Source organism: Camellia sinensis, chromosome 3 (assembly GCF_055761805.1).
Source record: "Camellia sinensis isolate YWXY chromosome 3, ASM5576180v1, whole genome shotgun sequence".
In the NCBI taxonomy this organism is placed as follows: domain Eukaryota; kingdom Viridiplantae; phylum Streptophyta; class Magnoliopsida; order Ericales; family Theaceae; genus Camellia; species Camellia sinensis.
The window spans coordinates 27,390,359-27,410,151 of NC_138963.1; the positions used below are offsets into that span (position 1 = coordinate 27,390,359).

Below are 19,793 nucleotides of genomic sequence, written 5' to 3' on the forward strand. Positions count from 1 at the left end.
CATGCCACATCAGAGTAGGTAATGCAACCCTGCTGTGCAACTGTCACATATGAATATCTCTTTGAAATACTTCTCTTTTCCCTTATATTTCTGCTTGTATTTATGATATTTGCTGTGTATGAAGTTCTTGAAGGATATCACTATATTTCCCCATGTATTATGTCGTATTAGGTCTAAAATTTATCCCTAGAGCATATCATATGGACCAGTCTGGTACCGCAAATGGGTTTTCTTCAGACTCTATAATCCGATTCAATTGCAAATGGGTTTTCTTCAGGGACATCATCTTCTCCTCCTTGTCCTTGTACATTCCATTCTCTTCCTCTCTTATCAAGTCCAATCTCTAGGTAATCTCTCTCTCTCTCTCTCTCTCTCTCTCTATTATATGCATGTGTGTGTACTGTTTGTTCAATCTGGATCCCTTATATTGTTCAATTATCAGTGAATTCGTATCTATTTTGAGAATGGGTCTTTTTCTTGGGATAGAAATAGATATGGCAAGATCTGAACAAAGTGATATGTATAAAGCGTATGCATGATTATATATTGATTTATCTAGTATGATTTTCTTCTGGGTTTTAATTTGCATACTATGTTGCTTTGATCTTGGATCCAATCACATTTGGCAATATTTTTGAAGTCAATGAAGCATGGATTTGCAAATATGTGTTTATGGAAACCTTTATAAGGGATTACTTCCTAGATCCAGCCCATACCCTTTATATTTTTAGTAAGGTTAGATTACTTCCTAGATTCAACCTCTACCCGTCAATCTCGGACTAGGAAGATCACAATCTTCGTGTTGTGTTATTTTATTATGTTCGAATTAACTTTAGCTCATTTGTTATTGTTATATCAATTTTTGTCGGTATTCAGTTTCATGTAGTGTTAACATTTGCAGTGTTATTGCTATGGATTGATTGTTCTAACCATAAATTGATGCCACTATTTCTCATTTCAGGAGGAAAGACAATTTTTTTTTTTTTAAGTGGCTTTCAGAATGAGGGAATACTGGATACAATGCATGTTTTACTCGTTTATCTCCAGAGCTCTTTGCCTAAGCAAAGACCCTTGGTTGCTGTTCTCCTTTTACACTTAGATCTTCTGGTATGCTCCTCGAGTAAAAATTCTTTTGCTGATAGTGAACAGAAGTATTAATTAAACTATGATTCTAGTGTCTCCTGTTTGCCTATACTAATTGCTGCAATATCTTGACATTTGAAAACATTGACTTGCTGAATACCAGTTGAATTCATACTTTGTTTAATATGTTTATTATGCTACTCTGCACATTGGCCTAAACCAATCAAACAATTTCTAAATTATGTTTATTATGACAGCAATGAACTGTTTCTGAATTATGTCCCAGATTAGATGTTGATGGCACCAGAAAATGACTTTTAGGAAGTAAGACAATCATTTTTAGGCATCCTTATAGTCATTCAGTTAGTCATGAGTTAGTGCTGATGGAGACATGGGATAGCATCTATGCTTAGTTCAAGTTAGACTTCCTTAACGGAGTGCTTAATTGAGGCATGTTTCTTTAAAAGGGAACATCTATGAAGCAGCAACTACATTGTTATTAGAAAGGGGGATTCTGGGATAATAAAGCTGAAAACCAACTACATTGTTCCATAGATGAAGAGAACAAAACAGTCCATTTGAGAGCACTGGAGGGAACAGATTGCTTGGAGTTCTATAAGAGTTATACCCTCATCTTTCAGATCATTCCCAAGGGAGAGACCAAAGTGGTGAAAATTACAATAGAGTATGAGAAACGAAATAAGGATGTCCCTGATCCACAGAAATATCTGAACTACTTGATTAATCTCTTTAAAGATGTTGATTCTAAGCTCTAGTGTTGATGCTTCCTAGTTTCATGCTTATGACATTACGAAAAATTAAGGTTTTAGAGACTAAAATTTAGGGACAAAGTGTGGTTTGTCTGGATCTAACATTTAGAGATTAAAGAAAATAACACCACTGCTTTCACATTCTCAAACATGGCTAAGTGTGGTTTGTCTTGTACTTGATTTGGTTTTGACCATGTGCCTGTAGAATTATATTAAAACCATGGCAGGTTTTGCACTGCATATCTCGTTGTTAAATTTGCAATAAGAAATATATAACCTCCTGCTGTTTGAAATCTGGATTATGACATGTTACCTTTTTTCAATCTAATTGCACTATACCCATAGGAGTGATTAAAATTGATAATTTTTATTTTGACAGTGTATAATTTTTATCATTAATGCCTAAAATTTTTGTTGCATAGGTGCAATGCGGTGATGTGGGACTTGAAAAGAAAATTGATGAGAAGATTGGCCAGTTCATCGATAGAGTGGAGAAACACCTAAGCAAGAAAATTGATGAAAAGATTTGCCAGTTCAGGATTGTATTTTTTTCATAAAAGGACTTTTCTCAAGTTTTTAGTTGTAATAACTTTCATACATGGCTCAAATTTTGATACTCAAATGGAATGTTCAATTAAACTATAATGCTATACTGTATGAATTCTCATCATTGCTATTCCTAGAGTGCTTAACACTACATTTTTTTTTTTTTTTTGGTGACGGTAACAAGATGGTCGCCAAAAATCATGTTAATGTTTTTCTTTGTTTTTTGCGATGGCAAAATAGCGGTCGCCATAAGTAGTTTAAGCGGTCACAAATAATTTGCGACCGTTGCTTTGCCGTCGTAAAAAGTATTTGTCACCCCTACATTCACGACCCCCGTTTGCCGTCGCATGGGCCATCGCAAAAAGTCTTTTGCGATTGTTTTTTATTATTTGTGACGGTTTATGGCGGTCGCAAAAAGTGTTTTTTTTAGTAGTGACTGCTACTACCATTACCTCTCTTCCACCACCGCCACTCCATCTCCTCTACCACTACCACAATTTCACCACTAATCTCTTTCGCCATTACCACCACCATCGCCATCACCTCTTATCCACTACCTTCACCACTACTACCGCTCCCTCTCCTCTACCACAAAAAATTAGTTTTGATTTTTAGCAACCAAAAAAAATGGGCCGCAGAAAAATATTTTTCATTGACCACAAAAAATTAACTTTATTTTAACGAAAAATATTTTTCATTAAAATATTATCCCTACTTCTACCAAATAAAAAAAAAATGAAACAAATAAATTTTCAACTTTAGTAACTAAAAAACAAAATAAAATAAACAATATATATATTTTAATAGAAAATAAAATTTTTTGGTGACGACAATCCCCCGTTGCAAAAAAAAGAGTTAAACGTGCCATTTTATTATTTAAATATTCATTTGTGACGGAAAGGAATTTTTTTCTTTTTTTCCATTCCTGCTCAATTTTTCCCCCCTTAACCAAAAATCCCCAATCTCTTTAACCAAAATCCCCTTCAACCAAAAATCCCTAATCTCTCTCTCTCTCTCCAAAATCCCCTTCAACCAAAAATCCCTAATCTCTCTCTCTCACTCTCTCGATTGTGAGCGGTGGCAGATGACGGTGAGCGGCGAGCACCAAACGACGGCATCGACCAGCGTGCGACGGTAGCGAGCAGCAAACGACGATGGTGAGTGAGCGACGACGGTGCGAGCAGCAAACGATGGTGGCGAGTGAGCGACGACGGTAATGGTTCTATGTTTTGCTGCTATTTTTTTTTTCTTCTTTTTCTCTATTATTCGGCATCTTTTTGTTTCCATTTCTGTTCCAAGTTGGGGTTTCCACTTGTTGATTTGAATTGGGTCTCAAGCTCTATGTATTTTGTGTTTTTTGCAATATTGTGATTTTTGGAATATTTGATTTAATTTTTAATTTTTTTAAAAACTTTTTTATACTAGCTTGTGATCTATTTGGGTTGTGCCCTTGATTTGGAGTTTGAAGTGTTTTGATGCTCTGTTGCTAAGATGCAACCTGATCAAAGAAAAAAGGTAATTTTTTTAATTTCCAACATGCATATACATATATAGCCATTCATATGTATCTATCTCTGTTTATCAGAGCTGGTATTTGTGGATAAAGCAAGATCTAATTAGTTATTAAGGACAAGGACCCACAAAATGTGTCTTATTTGTTAGTTTCTGATTGCTCTCTCTGTATCACTCATTATATGTATGTATGTATGTATGTATGTATGTATGTATGTATGTATGTATGTATGTATATATGTATGTTCATACATTTTTTTATCTTTCCTAGTGGATATTTTGTTGTTATTTGCTGGAGGAATACTTGTTTTTTTGTGTGGATGGGATCAAATGGTTTGGCCTATTCATGCCTTGGATTCTATGGTGCATACTTTTTCTTCTTCTTTTATTTATTTATTTTGGGAATATGGGTAGAACTGTTTGATGCACCTTCTGAGTTTATAGTTTATGATCCAAAAATTGCTTAAATAACCTAATTAGTGGGAAGTTGGGGAGAGATGCATATTTGCATATCTATGCAACTTTTCACATTGTGGGCTATCAAGGATGCTCTATGAACTGAAGCTTTTATCCTGTCAATTTTGAGAAATTGATTGTTCCCAATTAGCCTTGAGTTATTGATTTCCACCACCGATTCTACGATGTTCTTCCGAAATTACTTCCTTAAATGGCAACTCCTAGTAATGTAGTAAATGCATGTACCTTTTGCTAGCTAGAGACTGACATTGATGCCCTTGTACTAATTTTCAGGACATTTTACATTGATTTGGCCCTAAATTTCGTCTATTTTTATTTTATTTTCTAAATAGAAAATTATGATACTGATATATTTTTTACTTAATACCAAGGTATTAATGTCTGTTGTTTGAGTTATTGTAGCTAATTTGGAATAGTAAAGCAAGTAAACCAAATAGTTTCACCATGAATTTGTCTGTCAAAGTTGGAAAGTTATCTTACATATCATATGAGTTGCATTGCTAGTACGAAAGTTCATATATGTCCCTGAATGTAATGACATGGAAAAATTGGATTTTTAAAGCCAAAAGGGAAATCAAACATATCTTGTTGCCTCCTTCCAGAAGGGAATTCAAACATATCTTGTTCTATCATGAATCTAATTGATCATTTAACATAGCAAGCTGAGTATGTCATTGTACCTGAAACTGTACTTTTGACTTGTGAATGTCTCTTATAATAACTTTCTATTGACGCAAATAGAAGTGGAGGTTTTAAATTTTTTCCGTGCTACATGATTTCTTTCCTTTAGCTTCATTAAAATGTTTTTAAGCATGATTTTTGTTTGGTGACTTTGATGAATCATAATTTATCTTTTTTTTTATCTTTGACCATGTGATATGGAAAAATGGAATAGTACTATAACTGAGTTTTAACCATGAAACTAGAAAGCCTTTCTAAACTAAACTGTGAAAATTCCCAATAACAAACAAATATTATTTTATCCTTCAAGCAGGTATTTTTTCTGGTTAACATATACGTGATAGAAACAGATGGATGTTAATTTTGAGGACTTTTCACATTATATATATATATATATATTTAACTGTTGCTGGTGAATGTGTGTTGATTTTTATGTTTGATTCGAAATATTGCAGCCAAGTAATAAGTTTGTTGAATCCACTCCCTCTAGCAAGGAAGCATTTGATCACAACAAGAAATGTTGAGGTAATTCTCCCACTCCTTGCAAGTAATGTGTCAATTGAAATTGTATCGAATTGCACTATGTGTAATACCATGAAGTTTCAAGAAAAAATACCAATGTAATTTTGTAGGTTAAACATACCATACAAAGTCATTATTTAGGGATACAACTGATAAAACATTTTGTAAACATAAATTTCAGAACATAAACCTTACACTTTGGATCATTTACCATATGTATTATCAAGAAATCAAGACAAAATGACATACCTGAATCCATTGATTATCAATGAACTTTTTGTTATTGATTATGTTATTGCCTTCTAATCCTTTCCCCTTTGGTGCCTTATGTTTCTCCTTGAGAGAATTTAGGAAAAAAATGGCAGTGTTCTTATTTCCACCACTTGGGAAGGAATAGGGACTATAACCTTTTAAAGGTTGTAATTGATTTTCAAAACTGAAAGGTTATGGAAGTTCAAAAGGAATGAAAACCAACTTTAACCATTATTGGTTTTAATTTCTATTTATTGGTTTTCAAAACTGAAAGGTTGTGGAAGTTCAAAAGGAATGAAAACCAACTTTAACCAATATGTTTTAATTTCTATTTCTGCCCCTCATAGAAATAGAAATTATACAACTAGTATCTACACATTAGGTCCATAACACATATACCCTTAAGCCTATTAACTAAATTGAATCACTTAAATTGTAGGCTTCTTATAAATGATAACACCACATTTAATTATGTGGTCCCATTGAGACATTATCTAACAATCTCCCACTGGACCACATATGTATCCTGAAAAATGTGCTTAACTTTAGTGAGCTCAGAAATTTGTTATCATAACTTGAGGGTATCCAAACAATCTTGTCCATTAACTATATTAATATAGGATCAAAGCGGTCTTTGTTACATCAATCGTAACTCGACCCACTAATGGTCACGTATACTAATACAGCTAAATGACATAGATCAATCATGGATGCGTAGCATGGAAATTACATGTGATGTGATCCATACATGCCTATTTCCAACTGGTCCTACTTAACTTTATTGAGATCAATACTTCACAATACGTAACAGAGCGTAATAAACTGAATATTTCATTTCTGCAGAAATTAATCTAATTACATAGATAAAACTCAAGGCTGACATAAAGCAGTAATATAAATACAAACTCCCACTAAACCAGAATGTTCTCAAATAGAACAACACCCATCTGAGCAATGTGCTCATGAAAGACCTTGGGTGGTAGTCCCTTCGTAAGTGGATCCGCTATCATGGAGTTTGTCCCAATGTGCTCTATGGAAATCTGTCCACTCTGCACTCTTTCTTTTACAACTAGGAACTTGATATCAATATGCTTTGATTTTGTCGAGCTCCTGTTGTTATTGGAATATAAAACTGCAGGCTTATTGTCACAATATAACTTAAGTGGTCTTGCATAGACTTATATTCTTCATTCATGGCTTCTATCCACTTATGAGAGTTGGAACTTTCCATGGCTTGACGAAAGTTGATTGGATCATCTTTCGACATTTCATTTTCTACCTCATGTTCCTGGAGATATACAATATAATCATCTGAAAATGCAAATCTCCTTTCTCTAGTGGATCGCCTTAATGGCACAGATTCTTGAGGTTGAGGTTGTAGAGTTTGTTCCTCAGGAACAATTACCTCATCTTGAATGGGGGTTTGAACTATATTATCTTGAACAACATTGTCTGGTTGAGGATCCGAAATTATTTCTCGAGCAATGACAGGTATAGGAACCTGTGATTGGTCAAAAGTAGTAGTAGGAAGTGGGATTACTCCTGCTTTCTCCTCAAAGACAACGTCTCTAACTGGATTTCTCCCCTCAAACTCAACATCCTCAAAAAATGTTGCAATTCCCGTCTCAAATATTGACCTATTTGTGGGATCATAAAACTTGTAACCCCGTGATCGTTCGGCATAGCCAATAAAGTATACCAAACAGATAATCTCTAAATAAATTAATTTAATGACAACATCTCAAGATACCTAGCACAACATTAATACCAAGCCTTTGGGTAGTGATATTAACTGTAAGTGGTATTCTTGTTGTAATGATCAAACATTGACAATAAGTTATGTCAAATAACAAATCTATCTTTTGATGGATTTATTATTCACATTAGGTTTTCTTGACAATTGGCACATGTTTATCACCACAAAATGTGTGTGTAATTCTGCCAAGTCTTAATCATGTCTTTGGACCGATAAATACCCGCATGAGATACACAGACATGAACTTCAAAACATTCCATATAAAACAATCTAGACAAGAGAGATCACTTTTGTGACATCTTGTTTGAATTGACATATATTGAGAATGTTAGAAAATTAAATTTCTGTAGACGTTGTATGAAATTACATTAAATTTAAAGATTTCTAAATTTGTGACCCCGTATATGTTATATAAACTGCAGCAATTCCAATTATATATATACATATATAAATAGAATTGACGGGTCCAAAAACAAATAGTTTTTTTTTTTATGATGTTCAAAATTAAACCGATCAAATCGCAAGATATATCTATATATATATAAATACATGATGTTCATTCATTTGAGAGAGAAAAAAAAAAAAAAAAAACTGCCCACCGAATCATTTTACAATTCCAGAAAACAGATTGCCATTTTCACAGAACAAAACAGGGAAAAACAGAATTTACATCCATAAGAAAATTCAGAATCTGATTCCAGGAAACTAAATAGAATGAATAAAGCATATCAATTCTGATAAGACACGTGATATGCTGCTCTGATACCAATTGTGAACATAAATTTCAGAACATAAACCTTACACTTTGGATCATTTACCATGTGTATTATCAAGAAATCAAGACAAAATGACATACCTGAATCCATTGATGAACGGTTAAACGGAAGCGTGATTATCAATGAACTTTTTGTTATTGATTATGTTATTGCCTTCTAATCCTTTCCCCTTTGGTGCCTTATGTTTCTCCTTGAGAGGATTTAGGAAAAAAATGGCTGTGTTCTTATTTCCACCACTTGGGAAGGAATAGAGACCATAACCTTTTAAAGGTTGTAATTGGTTTTCAAAACTGAAAGGTTGTGGAAGTTCAAAAGGAATGAAAACCAACTTTAACCATTATTGGTTTTAATTTCTATTTATTGGTTTTCAAAACTGAAAGGTTGTGGAAGTTCAAAAGGAATGAAAACCAACTTTAACCAATATGTTTTAATTTCTATTTTATTTTCTCCACCTGGGAAGGAATAGGGACCATAACCTTTTAAAGGTTGTAATTGGTTTTCAAAACTGAAAGGTTGTGGAAGTTCAAAATGAATGAAAACCAACTTTAACCATTATTGGTTTTAATTTCTATTTATTGGTTTTCAAAACTGAAAGGTTGTGGAAGTTCAAAAGGAATGAAAACCAACTTTAACCAATATGTTTTAATTTCTATTTCTGCCCCTCATAGAAATAGAAATTATACGACTAGTATCTACACATTAGGTCCATAACACATATACCCTTAAGCCTATTAACTAAATTGAATCACTTAAATTGTAGGCTTCTTATAAATGATAACACCACATTTAATTATGTGGTCTCATTGAGACATTATCTAACACATTTTACTCTTAAATTAATTGAGAATAGAATTTATTTTGCATATTTGTTATTCAAGCTTATAGTGCTTGAACTGTAGAGGATTATTAACTTCTGAAGTTTCATTTGCGTCTCCACATTTTGTGAAAGTGCATGAGATGACAATTTTCAAAAAGTACAATAGATGACATATGAGGGATATGTGCAAAATATGCAGTTTCATATTTGTTAGTCTCACAGTTATATTTCATTAATAGGTTAAATTTGTTTAATTTTTTGGGCAAAATTCATTCTATCCCTTGTGGTTTGTCCTTGTAACACTTTACCCCTAATGGTTCGAATATATGCATAGAACCTTCTTAAAATTTTGGACTAAAGAGCCACTGTTAAAAGTTCTGTCAAATTTGACTGAAAGTGTAACTTACGCTCCTAATATGTGAGTGTGACAACCCTCACCTCTGATTAGTGTTAACTTATGATTAAGCATGATAAGTAATCGCTTAAGATCAAATCCTAAATTGTTTGTGTAAGTGTGTTGTTTAGAATGCATTTCTATCTGTTTGTTACTGAATGATCTATTCATATTTTAATTTCGAATTGCAAATTGAAAGCCTTATCGGCGATCGATTCAGAAATTGATTAGTGTTATATGCTAATTGGGACTTACATGATTTTATGGTAGGATTAATTAAAATTCAATTTGGAATGATTAAATTAGAAAAAATAATGCTAAATCACATTAACTTGAGTTTATTACATTTTTGTCATTTAGTGGGCCACCTTCAAAAACATTGGTTAAGGCTTGATTTACATGTTTGGTACACCATCTTTTCCATCCTCTAGACCAAACCATGAGAGAGAGAGAGAGAGAGAGAGAGAATTAGAAGAATAATTGAATTCAACAAGAGTTTTGTGTGAACTTAGAAGAAATTGAAGAAGACTTGAGAGATTAGGCTTCTACACTTGAAATTCAAGAAGTAAGGTAGGAAATTCATTCTCTTAATTATGAATTTAAGTTGTTTGTTGCTTGGTTCATGGAAAAATTGGTGATTAGAGTCAAGAATTATCTTAAAGTGTTAATTTGAGAATCCATTCATACATGCATGTCCATATTATAGAGTTTTGAAGTTGTTTTGCATGAAATTCTTCCATGCATGTCTAGATCATAGTTGTAATCTAAGAATTCATCATGTTTTTGGGATGAATGGCCCATTTGATCACGTGTTAGAAGCTTTGAATTCAAATAAACACATGCATGGCATATAATTTGCATCATGTTCTTGAATTTTGGGTTGAATTTGTGTTCAATTGACATACTTTTGAGCTTTGATTTTATAAAATAATCTCTAAAACAAGTTGTATTATGGGTTTCTAAGTGTTTTCTAGAAATTGGCCCAAAAGGATGAGTTTTGGTATGTTTGATTCTTGGTTTGAGCTTTCGGAGCAAATCTGGAAAACCCAGATTTTGGCTTCCACGCTTGAACGAAGGATTCCACGCTCGAGCGACCACCTTTGTTCTCAGACTCTCGCTCGAACGACGGAATGTTGGCTCGAGCGTAGATTGCAAGCTCTCAGGTTTTTGCATGTGCAAACGCACGCTCGAGCGACGAGACCTACGCTCGAGTGAAGAACTGTGTCGAGCGAGCATCGAGCGGAGAATTTCAACAACCAGTACGTTTTGCATTTTACAGACCGCTCGAGCGAGGGACTCTACGCTCAAGTGACCTCTCTGTTTTGGAAAGCTTGCTCGAGCGGAGAAAGCCACACTCCAGTGAAGACCCCTGTTTTCAACAAATTTGAAAAGTGTTTTAATGTACATTTTTGCATCCTCATTCTGTCCTAGGCATTCCTAGGCCATGTTTAAGGTATCTTAATGAGGATAATGTGATAGAACCACACCAAGTCAAGATAGGGCTAAGTTATTAATCCCGAATGTGTAATTTAGTATGTGTTCGTTCTGCAACTGTGTAGGGTTGGCACCCGAGGACACTTATTAGCCTGCCTATAACCCAGTAATCTACGAGTAACAATGTTGTAAAGATATATTCAATTATAATTATTTTCTAAATGATCGACTACACTGCTTTCCGAAGTGACATTGTTTACTGAATGAATGTTTGTCCTATTTTATGAACTGTACTCGTGGCATTCATAGCAACTTACTCTTACTGTTACTGTTACTGCTACTGTTACAGAGATCTCTGTTAGTTCCAATGTTTAGAACCAATACTGTTTACTGTTTCGATGGCCATCACTGACTGTTTGGTCTATTAAGACCTACTGTACTGTTCTGCTAATGGATGTACCACGTATAATCGCTATGATTTCTGAATGACTAATATGGCATGAAATATGAGCCACTGATTGAATAATTGATCTACTGATGCAAGTGACTATTTTAATTACTGAAAGGACATTCATTCTTAACCCCTTTACACAGTTGTTATTCACTGGGTTTTAGCTTACTGTTTATATATGTATGTAGGTGGCCAGGCACCGGACCGAAGCTAGGAGCGTCAAGTTAAGCTCATGTTTTCTCAAGCCAACTATTGTGCCTCACTTCGAGGTTCCGAGTCCGTTCAAGCCAAGGCTATTTGGGGTGTTCCAGATTCACCCTTTTGTCTCTGTTATGTAATGAATGTTTAAGATTTTTGACTGTACAGTTATGGTAAAGGGATTAGATCCCTAACCTGTATGTTATGTGTATCCGATATGTATATATGTTTATGGTTATGAATGTGGACTAGTCCATAAAAGTCTTTTGCCTTCCAGATTTTTACAGCTCATTGGACATCTTTTATTTACTGTTTGGCTTCCGCCAGCCCCTTACTCTGTACTATTGTTATTACTGTTAAGCAGGCCTTTGGTAATCACGAATTACTGGCCGGTTACAATGCTAAACCCTTAGAGGTGGGTTTGGGTCGTGACAGAGTGGTATCAGAGCACGAGTTATACCGAACACACGTGTCCAAATGAGCTATAGGATGTCCTAGAAAAGTAATTAGGGCATTGCATGAGAATAAGAAAGTGTGTGTGGTCATGGTATGAATATATGTGCTAATGTGCTAATGTGCTTAAGTAAGCAATTTCCTATGTTTATTATTACCGTATTGCATATAGTAAAATGGAGAATGCAAGAAATGAAGATGAATCTGAATCATCTGAAGCAAGAATGGCAAGGTTGGAAAGAATGGTTGAACTATTGACCAAGGCCCTAAGACAACAACAGAACCAACAGCCCCCACCTCCTCCAGTACAGCCAACACTGAATATCAATGATGATGTAATTGTTTTGACACAGAAGTTCAACAAAATGAAGCCACCAACATTCCAAGGAGGTATTGAGCCATTAAAGGCTGAAGCATGGGTTTTAGAAGCTGAAAAGTTGTTCGAATCCCTGTTTGGAGGCACACAAAGTATTACTGGCTACCTTTGCCTTACAATAAGAGGCTAGAAGGTGGTGGATGCTCATTCGTGATACAAAAAATGCTATGACTTGGGCTCAGTTTAAAGAAGCCTTTTATGAGAAATACTTTCCCCAGTGTGTCCGAGACCGCAAGGTAACTGAATTTGAATAGTTGAAGCAGGGCACTATGTCAGTAACAGAGTATGCATCTAAGTTCACTGAACTCGCCTGATATGCACCACACATGGTTGATACTGATTATAAAAAGGCCAGGAAGTTTGAAGGCGGGCTTAATGTAGAGATACTTGATCGAATCAATGTTTTGAAACTACTCAAATATGTGGATGTCCTTGACTGAGCAATTATGGCCGAGGCAAATGTCACTGCATTGCAACAGACTAAGACACCGGTGACCGAATGGCGGGGTAAGAGGCGAGGCTTCAATTTCAAAAAGGGCCGAAATAACTCATTGAATAAAAAGCAAAACACAGGGTCAACAAGCAGCTCTAGTTAGGGAAACTATTCTATACCACCCTGCTCCGAATGTGGCAAAAGACATAAGGGGGTTTGCTACAAAATTTCTAGGGCATGTTACAGGTGTGGCAAGGTGGGTCACATGGTCAAAAATTGCCCTTCCACGTCTCAAGGCAATAGTAAGGCTGCAGCTAGCGCCGCAGCATCAACTGTTACACCAAAACCCAATCCCAAAGTGTTAATCATGTTATTTAATTTTGATGATATCTAAAATATTATTTGTAACAATTTGAATTTTTTTAATATAAACATTATTTGACACAAAATATTATCTTTTTAAAATATATATATTTGTTAAATATTATTTAAATAAAAATATTTTTGAAAACTTTACTATTCACTTTTTGAAAATTTAGGCTGATCACTATTCACGTTTTGACAAAATTAAAATTGATTAATTATATTATTTTGACAAAAATGATTGACTGGTTGTATTATCTTGACAAATATGATATTAATGAGTTGTCTTCTTTTGACAAAAGTGATATATCCAAATGTAGTGGTATGATATATTTAGTTTAAAATCTCTACAACATATACAATATTTTAAAGAGGGCATTTATTTTCAGATCCATCATAAATATTATTAAAAAGATTTTGCTGTATGCAAATATTTAATTAGAACATTATATATATAATGCATATAATATAAATAGAATACATCACGTGCGCTATTAAACTTTTTACACTACATTGATTATATCATATCACACTACACTACATTGACTATATCATATTATAATCAAATAAGAAGAAAATAATGGAGTTATATATATATATATATATTATAAACAAGACGGAGCAAATCATTTGTTTGTTTGAAAGTTGTGAACTTTGTATTAAATTGTCTACAAAAACGGTGGCTCCATGTTTGAAAAAAATAAAAAAAGAAAAAGAAAAAATTAGTCTTACTTTTATCTTTTTAATTATTAACATTTGCTGACTATTTAAAATCAAGGAGCGTGCTTATGTAAGCTATGACATCAGGAGCGTGCTTATGTAAGCCATGACGTCAGGAGCGTGCTTATGTAAGTCATGACATCAGCAAGGAGTGTCCTAACGGGTATATTTTTGTGTATAAATAGAAGTGTTATGTGTGGAGAAAAATCAAGAACTTGAAGAGAAAATTTTCTGTGAGCTCCAAAATTCTGAGTATATTGTATTATGCTCTTTCACTTTCAGATCTAAGTCTATCCTTTGTTCTTAAACTTTCATATCTACTCTTTGTGAGAGAATTATTGTAAAAGAGGGTTTAAGTACCACTTATTTTTATTCATTATTTTTGTGAGAGATTTTGTAAGGATGAGGCATTTATTGTTAAGTGAGGCTCAATAGATAAGAGTAAGTCCTATGCCAAATCCACAAACTTGGTGGTGTATTTATTCAATTGATAGTAAAGAAATTCTCAAGGAGGTTCCTTAGGGAGTGGACGTAGGCCTGGTGTGCCAAACCACTATAAATCTTAATGTTTGATTTTCTCTCCCTATCTCTCTTACTTTTATATTGATAATTATTATTCTGTTTTTTTTATTTGTTAAAATTCTGAATATTGTGTTAATTTTAATATTGTAAAATTTTTAATAACCCAATTCACCCCCCCTCTTAGGTTGCCTACCTGGGATAACACAAAGATACTGGAAAGGAGCCTTTAAGGCAAGGTCGGGTGTTTGCACTCGTACCGGGAGAAGTGTAGAACACCAAGACAGTTGTGTCAGGTATACTCTCAAGCTGTGCTCAAAATGCCTATATTCTGATTGATTCGGGGTCTACACATTCGTTTGTCTTGCATGTTTTTTCACAAAAATTAAATAGACCACTGAAACCATGAATTATTTATTAGCTGTATCTTCACCTGCTGAGGGATCCATGACTTGTGCTTATGTGTATCCTGCATATGAGATTGTTATTGGGGACGTACTTTTGTATGTTGATTTACTGCCTTTGAATATTGACCATTTCGATGTAATTTTGGGAATGGACTGGTTAACAAAATATCATGTTTCCATAGATTGTGTAACGAAACAAGTTGTTTTTCGTTCACCTGGATTGCCTGAATTTGTGTTTTAACAGAGTTGGTGTAGTACCTCCCCCATATCTGATTTCGTCCATGAAAGCATTCAAATTAATTAAAAAGGGGTGTAAAGGGTATTTATGTTGCATATTGACTGTACCTGCTAATACTAAAGTTAATGTGGACAGTATTCCTGTAGTTAGAGAATTCCCAGATGTTTTTCCAAATGACTTGCCAAGGGATTTGATTGATAGGGAGATTGAGTTCACTATTGAAGTGTTTCCAAGTACACAGCTAATTTCTAAAGCTCCGTACAGGATGGCACCTACTGAATTGAAAGAATTGAAAATTCAGCTACAAGAACTGTTGGATAAGAAGTTCATCAGGCCCAGTACTGCACCGTGGGGCGCACCAGTTTTATTTGTGAAAAAGAAAGACAGCTCACTAAGACTCTACATTGACTATCGTGAATTGAATAAGATGACAGTGAAAAACAAGTACCCATTTCCTTGTATTGATGATACATTTGACCAATTGCAACGTGCTCAAGTTTTCTCCAAAATTGATCTTAGATCGGGATATCATCAGTTGAAAGTCAAAACAGAGGACATTGAAAAGACCGCCTGTAGCACGCGCCCGCGAGGGACCCCCGCTACAGTTCGGACTCGATTTGTGTCACGGTTCTTAATCTGAACCAAAGAGTCCAAACCCGGCAAATCGTTTTGAGAAACAGATTTTTGAAAAGAAGTGCCAAACATGGACTGCTTTGCCAGATACAGAGTCGCCACCTAAATATTTTATTTTTTGGGAATTTAAGAAACCCTGACTCGGTGCCAAAGGCCACGTGTCCGTCATCACCAAAGTTGCCTCGGCTCGGGAGCTAGGGTACGATTGGGGAAGGTTAGCTATGAGCACCCCCTCTCGCCCGATCCGAAGATCGGCCTCTACTAACCGTGATATCCGTTTTTGGAAACATTATGTGTTCTTATCCCGATTATTAGTCTAGAATTACTATGTTATGCGCACGGCACAAAAGTATAGACTAGATTGCCTAATTTGGGAATAAGCATTGCATATCCGTTTTTAGAAAAATGCTTTGAAATTTGCTACTCGCAAGTAGGCTAAAACACGGATTTCAATGAGCCATTCCAACTCAAACAATCCAACCTTCACCCACAGGCATTCAAGCAGTTCATATCACATAAGCAGCTAGCCTCATGGTAATCATGCTATCATGGCAACACTCACACGCATGCAAGGATGCTAAAGCATAAATACTTACATCGTACTCCGTGCCAAAACAAAAACTAGTTAGTAATCATATACATGATCCTAGTTCATGTTAAGTGCCTAATGCAACGCATACGGAATGTCACTAGAGTAGGCTCGGCTAGTCTATGAATGACATGTGAAAATGCACAAGTAGCATGTATTCAAATTGGATTTGAAATGCTAATGTAGTTAGCATGATGCGCCGAGCCTGATGCATGCAATACTAATAAATAATGCACGCATGCATAGCATAAGGTATGCTAAATTAAACATGACCTATTACTAACCATCAAAGCAGGTAAGTAAAAGGGAGAAAGAAATGGGGGTTTGGAAGACATGCACACACTCACCCACACTTATTACAAATTCACCCTCGCTCGGAGGGACCAAAAGAATAGTACAAATTAACTAACTCGCAAGCTAATTAATTATTACAAATTACCTAATTATTATAAATTACCTAATTAATTAACAAATTAACTAAGCTTAGAAAAGCAAGGAAAAGGGCCTCGGGAAGAGGGCTCAATGCACGCGTGCTCGGGTCTTGCTCGGAAGTCCATTGCCATGCGCAAGCTGCCTCTGTTTTCCCTGCTCTGCCACTCTGAAAACTTCCAAAGTCTCAGAATTGCTTCCCTGGACATTGGGTGACACCACCGGCTGGAGGAAATTATCATCGGCTGTGATTTGGTGGTCATCAGCCACAAATGAAGCTATCAGCCACTGATGGATTGCCGGTCGGCACTCTGTGCAGTCGATCGGCAAAAAGTTCCTGCAGAATTTGTTTGACAGCAGCAGAGGACAGGGCTTTGCATGGCAATGTAATTCAGGCAATGTAATTCAAGCAATGTATGCACCAATCCTATCCCTTATCACGTGTATGACTCAAAGGGACATGGTCCTTGGTTCTCGGACCCTCAATCGCGCATTTCAATGCGTGATGGCCCAAGAGACCAAGTTGTACATTTTCATGTCAAATAAAATGCAAACCAAATAAGCACATAAAGGCCCAACCTCTATCACTTGACTTCAAGAGGCAAGGCATGCATGTTCAATGCGATGCGACCTAAGCATGTTAGCTAATATGCAACATGGCATAAAAGAGAGCATACAAACATACAATGCACATTAGGTACACAAACTAAGCAACAAAGCAAACAAGCATGCCACAATTATGCAAACCATTAGAGCATGCAAGATGTAATCCAATCACGCAACATGCTAGCAACTTGACCAATGGAATGCAAGGCGAATGCAAGTGATTTCAAGCATGTAACATGTGCAACCAAAGCATACAAACATGGGATGATGTAACAACACTTGAATGGCATGCAAGGGATGGACTCACACTAATTGGACAGCTCTAAGTTAGGTCCAAAACAGTGGCCAAAAGCTTAAAAAAAAGGGACCAAACACACATATACACATGCACATGTTAAGGCCTAACGCTTAAGCATCAAAGGACAACTTTTAAGCACACTTAAAAGGGAATAATCATGGACATATGGCATGCATTATAAGCCTTGAAAATCATGCTATAAGAGGTGCCAAACCAACTTAAACAAGACAAACATTAGCATGCAAATGGTCCAAGCATTTAAAGCAAGTCAAAGGGGACTTAAACCATGGCTAAGCCAACCAAGCCTCACAAGGCCAAGAAGGCTTAAAACAGGTCCAAGGCAGACCTAGACCATGCAAAGGGACCCCCTAGATGGCATCTAAGTGGCTCAAATTCAAAAGCATGCACAAAGGCCAAAACATGGAGCATACGACATAAGCTTTCAAAGCATTAAAGAGGTGTCCAAGGCAAGCATACGAGCATATCAAAGGGACTGAAATAACATGGAAAATGATCCCAACCCACTAAATCGAAGCAAGTGATGCATGCAACACACTCATATACTTAAGGCCAACAAACCAAAAATGCAAAGGGGCTATATAATGCATGCCATGGTCGACCAAAATGGCTAAGGACAGACCTTAAACATGGCGAAATAAGCATGAAAGCTTCACAAAACTAAGCCTAAAGCATGCTAGAACAATGGTTTACAACCTAAGGCATGTTAAGGCAATAAAATGGCATTATAAGGCATGTATGCTAATCAAGCATGATGTACCAAAACCAACTAAAAATAGAGGCATATTATGACATAATAAGCACAAAAATCAGCTAAGGCATGGTCAACATGAGCCTAAACATGGTGCTCCCTCAAGAGGCCAAAAATGGTCCTTTTCAAGGACAACAAGGAGAGGGGGTGGCCCTCTCCTTCTTGGGACCTCAAGGCACCATCCTTACCTCTGAAATCCCTCAAGATTTCAGTGGTGAGGAGGCCCAAACACCAAGGTCTCGGAGCTCACTCAAAATGGCACAAAATGGAGCCTTACAAGGCTTAAGAGGGGTCAAACAACCCCAAAGCTTGAAGCAACCTTAAACAACTATTTAAAGGGCCTAAAAATAGAACTTTTTTATGTTATACACTAAACACAAAAACAGTTGTAAGGTAGGCAAAAATACAATGCAAGAAAGGGGTAAAAAGGAGCAAGTTTCTTACCCTTGAAGACCCTCTTCAACAATGGAGCTCCAGCAGCTTCTTTAGGTTGAAACTAGCTCCAAAACTCCAAGAACACTCCTTTGGCCCTCAATAACCAAGAGAAGGTGTAATGGTGGGTGCTTGTGAGCAAAAGTAAGACAAAACACACACACTAAGCTCAAGAGAGAGAGAGAGAGAGATATAGGATAGATATAAATTCCTAACCCTAATATCAAAGCTCTCTAAAAATGTTCTCTAACCCTAAATCCAACAGAGGAGACTCTCTCTTATAGAGCTCTCTCTTGTAAAGCTTGTCAAATAAGCTTGTCAAGAGAGAGATCCCTCCATACACGTGTATGAAGGGGAGAAAAGGTGGGTGCCAGCTATCACAGCTGGCACAAAATATCTACCAAAAGTAGATGAACAGTGATCGGCCATTCAAAATTGCCATTTTGGCACAATAAATGGCCAACCGGAAACAAAGGGTGCCGACCGGTAATATACACTGCCGATGGCACAAAATCACTGGTCGGTGGCCTCAAGCCATAGCCGGTGATGTGTGGGGATGTCTCACAAGGCATTCCCTGCCCCTTCAAGGTAAAACACAAGTGTTTGGTGCAAAACCAGACACAACACGGTCGAGTCGAGAGATCCTGAGGCAAGGCGTGCAACCGAAACCTCCGGGAACTCAAGACGAACACAAACAAGGGTAATCACCAAGTGTTCCAACGGTGACGTCCAAGTCTTGAGGACGGTCAAAAATGGGGTGTCTACAGTTGCCCCTCTTTGACAGAACTCGAAAGTCATAACAATGACGGGAGTGAATGTTAAAGCCCAGAGACGACCCGTTTTTGATAAGGCCGAAGAC

The 19,793-nt window shown here is 36.1% G+C and overlaps 1 long non-coding RNA gene across 1 annotated transcript; it reads left to right on the top strand.

Annotated features, from left to right (window-relative positions):
* The first annotated feature begins 3,294 nt into the window (after nt 1-3,294).
* Nucleotides 3,295-11,976, top strand: LOC114304040 (uncharacterized). Its single transcript, XR_014363645.1, has 3 exons — nt 3,295-3,612; nt 5,525-5,594; nt 11,660-11,976. It is a non-coding gene; the product is annotated as an uncharacterized LOC114304040 (long non-coding RNA).
* The last annotated feature ends 7,817 nt before the right edge of the window (nt 11,977-19,793 follow it).